General features: G+C 37.5%; 1 pseudogene; it reads left to right on the top strand.

The window, feature by feature from the left end:
* Positions 1 to 330: 330 nt before the first annotated feature.
* Positions 331 to 4688, top strand: LOC104434931 (annotated as a pseudogene).
* Positions 4689 to 6391: the final 1703 nt, after the last annotated feature.

Here is a 6391-nt window from a genome sequence, read left to right as displayed (position 1 = left end):
AATGTATAATAGACACTCCTAACTTGCCAGTTACTTCTACAGTCTATAAGATCTAAAATGACTTATATGAGAATTGTTTGGTCAATAAAAACAGTTCATTCTTGTTTTGGATATGTAACAATACCTATATTTCTCATGTATTTTGAGAGTATGGTACATCATCCAAGCGTTGAACTTAGCATCCAGCATCTTTGACAGGTGTGTTTTGCAAAATGAAGGCTTGGAATTTCTTTGTGCACGATTTTCATTTTCCATCACCACATGTCAGAAACTATTTATGGTGCTGAAGAGGCTTATTTGTGTTGAAGGACCGTAAGAGCACCGATACTCATGGTTCGATATCATCAGTTTCAAGTAAAAGACATCACTCTCAGATTTCAATATGCAAACAAGGAACTCTGAGTAACAAGGAATCGCAAGCCTTGGATGACATAGAATTGGCAAATGTTGTAATATTCGGAAACAAGGCGTTTCAACCAATGCAGCATCAAGCTTGTAAAACTTCTATAGCCAAGCAAGATTGCTTCATTCTCACGCCCACTGGAGGTGGTAAAAGTTTACGTTACTAGGTTAGTGAATGTTAACATTATTTCATTTGTGTAATGATCGAATGTAGAAGCATGTGTGGAGACAGTGTTTAGAGCACAAGCCCTGTGCACTTTGCTGAATGGTTCCACCGATTATATACTAGACGGGTAGACCTGTATATTGAAATTTAAGCTATAAAATGATCTTGCAATCTGCTTTATTAGCACTGTTGAGAAGTTTGTGCTGAAATACAGGACATTCTCATTCCGCCTTCACCCATCTTTGTCCATTCTGTAATTTCTAGAATTTGAGGTTTGTGCTCTGCTTCTAGGAACTTCTAATTACTTACTAGAAAATTTATCTTGTTTTTGCATGTAAGTGTTGTCATCAGTCATGTTTCAGGTCCAATTCAATAGGGTTATTAAGTCAAAGAGGAATAAGTTTTCAAATTACTTGCACCAAATACAGATTGTACATTCTATATTTCCTATGTACATATGTGCTATGTCATCATCTCAACTAGGGGTGATCATTTCCATAATTGGTTTGAAATGGATATCCTTTCATATAAGATGGATCTTGGGAGCATGCAAAATATTGGATCCACTGAATCACGAAGGAAGATATTAATCTGAATTTATTAAGTTGAATTATCCTGAAATGTTTTCTGTTCTGTCTTAGAGTAGTTCATATATGTTTCTAGCTAAAGTAATTATAAGACAAATGGTGACAACTGGTGCTTTCTAATCAGCTGAAGGTGAATAAAAGAGTTATTCCTCATCCCTTCATTGGCTTTTCTGATGTTTTTACCCTTCGTTTCAGCTGCCAGCAACTCTTAAACCAGGTGTCACAGTTGTTATATCTCTCCTGCTATCTCTCATCCAGGATCAAATAGTTACTCTAACCCTCAAGTACGGAATACCATCAACTTTCTTGATCTCTCAGTAAACCGCTGCCCAGGCAGCAGCTGTCCTCCAAGAACTAAGGCAAGGTTTAGCTCTCTTCCTACTAAAGCATATCCCACTCTACAATCTTTATCCCGCCATAAAATGGTTTGCTCCATATGTTGCAAAGGATGTACATTTTTTATGTAGTTAATGAAAAGATGCATGCCTAAGATGTTTCCCTTAAAAATAAATTTTAGCATCTTAGCCTTCCAAGAGAAGTATATCATACCGTACAATCATTGTCCCTCCATAAAATTTTGGGCCATGCTCCATATGTTGCAATGGGATTTCCATTGGACTTCTAAAATTTTTTTTTTTTTTTTTGGCTTAGTGTTGGGATTGTCAAGTCATTAATCTTCGCTGCTCTACCTGCCTTTTCAAGAAAGATAAACCATTGTGCAAGCTATTGTATGTAACTCCTGAAAGGATTGTGGGAAACCCATCATTTCTCAAGATATTGAAATGCTTGCATAGAAAGGTACTATTTCTGATACACCGTGTAACTTTTTTTGAAAGTTTCTTTTTAACTTTTTGATACTCGACCATCACGCACTGTAGGCACAACTAGCTGGTTTTGTTGTTGATGAGACACATTGTGTGAGGTATGCTCTTTGGCATCCTTGTATCTAAAGCAAAGATCAAGATAGAGTTACATTAAAAGGAATAAGTATTTATGTTGTTCCCTCTGCAAAACTACTGTCCTTGTTCTAGATAGAGAAAAGCGAGTTAACTTTTATATATGCTCACTCAAACTCTTTTTTTTCAAACATTTTTACATCTTCTGTGTTGCTGGCCTAATGACATTGTTGGTGTCACGCTAAACCTTCTGAAACCCAGACTGTCTGTGGAGTTCTAGTATAACAGAATGCAATGTTGAAATAACTAATTCTGGAAATGATCTAGTTCCTTCTTTTGCAAAATGTCGGTGGCACATCATTAATCATAATAAGCACAATGCACACAACTAAATTTAGCTTCATGGAAATTACTTTCGGAAGTAAGTGAAAGTGTCCATGTTTGGCATGATAGTCAGGTCTTTTAAGCTGGTTCTTGTGTCCCTACTTATTCTTTTAACTTTTATACCATGTATTAACAACTCGAGATATAAGGCAAAAGTTCACGCATGTGATCATTGATCGTGTTTCTTATAAGGTCTTTATTGGACTTGCTCTGCCAGTGCAATTTCATGAAAGGAATGTATCCATGTTTTGAGCTTTTCTCCTATATTTGAATGATTGTAAACGAGTAAAGTTTATTGATCATTACTTTCTCGGTTGTCATTATTGCAATCAATGGGGACATGATTTTTCGTCCATATTATAGGGGACTGGGATGTCTCAAGCAAAACTTTCCATACGTCCCGGTGATGGCCTTAACTGCAACCGTCACTCAGCCAGTTCATGAGGTATGAAACTTGCACATCATCCTCCAGATTATGTTGAAAAAATCATTTGGATCTGATTGAAATGTACATCCATTGCAGGATATCCTAAAAGCTCTCAGGATCCCCCGTGCTCTTGTTCTCAAGACTTTGACTTCCAAACCTAAAATATGAGGTCATATCTAAGACTAAGGAACCACTGAAGCAGCTTGAAGAGCTACTAAAGAATCGTTTTGCTAATTTGTGTCGCATAGTGTATTGCCTCTCAAAGAGTGAATGCGTTGATGTTGCAAATTACTTGAATGATAAGTGCGGTATAAAGACGGTGTACTATCATGTTGTATTAGCAGCCTGTCAAAGAGTAGCTGTCCAAAAGAAATGGCATGCTGGAGAGGTCCAGGTTGTATGTGCAGTCATTGCTTTTGGAATGGGAATAGACAAACCTGATGTTGTAAGTTGAAATGGATTCTAAGCCTTTGCCTATTTTTAGTTGTCAAGCTGACATGCCGGCAAATACTCAACTAATTTACCTTTTTTCTAATGTTTTAGTTTCGCTGATCGGTTTATTGGTGTGCTTGGAAGTAAACTTTGCTAGTTCCTTGGTCCAGTGGCCTGCTGAATTGTCATCCTTGGCTATTGATTGCAACTAGCGCATTATGTGTTTTTTTCACGTCAATTTTTTCTTCCACGCATGGCATTTGTTGTGCTGAAATCAAGTTAAACTAGGATAAAGTTCTTTTCTTTACTGTAAAAGTAGCAAATGAATCTGATCTAATTTGTCCTCCTGTTATGATTTTTTTATCATATTTCAACTTTGATGGTTCAGTAAATATTTTTTATGGCATGTGGTCAGCGTTTTGTCATCCACAACACAATGTCCAAGTCAATCGAAAGCTGTTACCAAGAATGAGGGAGGGCAGGAAGAGATAATCTACCAGCAGTGCGCATTGCTCTATATGCAAAAAAAGGACTTCAGTCGGGTTGTGTGCATGTTAAGGAGTGGTCAAGGATGTAAAACTGAAATCTTTAGAAGTGCACTGGCTCAAGCTAGGAAAATCAGCGATATTGTGATCTCAAGGTAATCCAATTTGTGTTCTCGACTTCTCTCTGAAGATCTCAACTAAGTGATGCTTCTATTTTGTGTTTACACTTTCCACTTTGTTCTATTGATTGTTCTTAGTGTTAGTCTGGCATTACCCCGTCTGGATGCTGGATCATTAGATGGATCTGTTGGCAACATATTCACAAAGTAATGGACCCTTTGGGCTAAAATCATATTCCGCTCACCTAAATGGAGCAAAGTCTATTGATAAACGGGTGTTTCTTCTCCAATTTGTGAATTTTCAGGATAAGTGTCAGTGGCAAACCTTACTTGTGCACTTTGGCATGTTTGTGAATCAGGAAGACTGTAAATATGGTTCTAATCCTTGCGACAATTGTCTCAAAACCTCTTCATAAAGGTAAACCTTTCACGTGTCAACTCTCTTGATGGACGACACATACCGACTTACGCATGATCTTGAGCCGCACAGTTCTTCTGGTTCCATCATCCGCAATTATTGGAAGACCACATGGTAATGAAGGGGCAAAGGTCCTTAACTATGGACACAGAATTCTTCAGTTGTGATGGTCTTGTCATCTCATGTTTGTCTTTTCCTTTCATATGTGACATGTTCCTTGTCTGGAACTAATTATTTTCGTATGGGGAAACAAAATGTGGGTCGACATATAAACCAAAGAGGCATATGGGAACACACCCTCCGGTCTTGACTGCAGAAGAAAAAGTTTCTTGTTTTAGTTCAGCAAAGAATAACAATGAAATCCAATTATACAAGCGCATGTTGCAATTCTTCTTTCCCGTTTTGAATTAGTGATGAATGCATATCATGACTGCATCTAAAGTTAGTTTACTTGCAGATTCAATTTTCCAAGTAGTATATCTAAAGATACAATCGATTGGTTGAAAACCTTTATCAGGGTACGATCATCAGTTAATCCAACTATTGAACACTGCTGGCTTGCTGGTCAGCAAGCATTGCATCGGTGGATTGGATTGTTCAAGTCATTAGTGGACTGGGATCTTAGATCCCCATTATGCAATAGTTTTTCACGGAGAGCACATGGCAGTGCATCCATAATTCGATACCGAGGGATTTAACATGATTTTATTATTCTTGGGTCAGGCACAACGTTAGATTCATTTTGACTTGGACGTGTCAACTGCCTAATAATGCTCTCACGTGGCACTTATCAGTTGCTTCTTTGTTGTATTTGCATAACAATTCACGGTGATGATTGCATATATATAGAATTGCAGCCAACGCTTTGCACTCAAGAGTAGTTGGAATCAGCACGGTTTTGATGACGGCACAGCATCGCACAAGGTGAGGGAAATTGACAGTATTGGCCCAGAAGGAGGTAATTCATTTATTGCCTTTTGAAGTGAGGACAAAATTGTTCCTCTGAATGTTAGTGCGTGCATGAGTCATTTGAAAAGGATTGTTTTGGAAATATATTGGACTGGGCGGATTCTCTTCGGCCTAGGAAAAGAAGAAGAAAATTTGGGGTATACCCATCGTCCTCTGAAGACCACAGAGGAGAGCCCGTACCGTAGTAAATCTTCACGTGAGGGCAAATAAATTTTGGAAGCTTGTAAGAGGGTAGTAACTGCAGCTCAGATTGCATGGGATATTAGAGGAAGAACAGCTGTTACATGGATCGAAATAGATAAATGAGAAATAAACAAATAATCCTATAGATTATTGATATCAATCAACAGAAATCTCCTATTTTCTAGAAGTGGCAACTAGTTAATTATCATTGAGCTTGGTTGGCTCTATGATCACGTAAGTACCAAAATTACAAGTTTGAGTTGTGTTGTAACCAAAAGCGATTGATTTGTGCCCTTCGGTCCTATTAAATAATGAATTACTGACATACCGTTTAGTTGTGGTGATGGGTTTGCCATCATCGAAACTTACATTATAGGCGATACTTAATGATCATGACCTAAATCAAACATTATGTAATGAATGGGAAAATTTTACGGTTACAATCAGGGATAAACGATGCGAATGGACTGTCTCAACCCTTTGATATTTATTAAAGGATTGGAATGTGATTATCCTTGTTCAGGAATTTGAGATGGTCCCCTTATCATTTTAAAGAGGATCCTAGTGGTTATAACCCGGCTAGTTTTTTGGTTATGACTCTGAGTTGTGATGATGCCAAATGCTTCTATGAGGTACATGCGCATGATTGTACATCATAAGAGAGATCAAATTGGATAAAGTGATTTAAGTCTCCCAAAAGAAAAAAAAAGACAAGTTAATGGTGACTTTGATGCGACAAGAAACACTAGTTCTAATCAGACTACCTATCGTGGGGTATTCCTCATTTGTATATTTTCCTTGGCTTGTATCATATCTATTTAAGCATTCTTTATCCCAAATCTTATAGGGATTGTACTCAAATAGTCATATTGTAGACTATATATTGTCATTGCATGTATGGAAATTTCCAAGAACCTTCAAAA

The sequence above is a fragment of the Eucalyptus grandis genome, chromosome 2, assembly GCF_016545825.1.
Source record: "Eucalyptus grandis isolate ANBG69807.140 chromosome 2, ASM1654582v1, whole genome shotgun sequence".
Classification (NCBI taxonomy): Eukaryota; Viridiplantae; Streptophyta; class Magnoliopsida; order Myrtales; family Myrtaceae; genus Eucalyptus; species Eucalyptus grandis.
The sequence above is the reverse complement of the archived record's forward strand: the minus strand, read 5'-3'. Positions and strand labels throughout refer to the sequence as shown.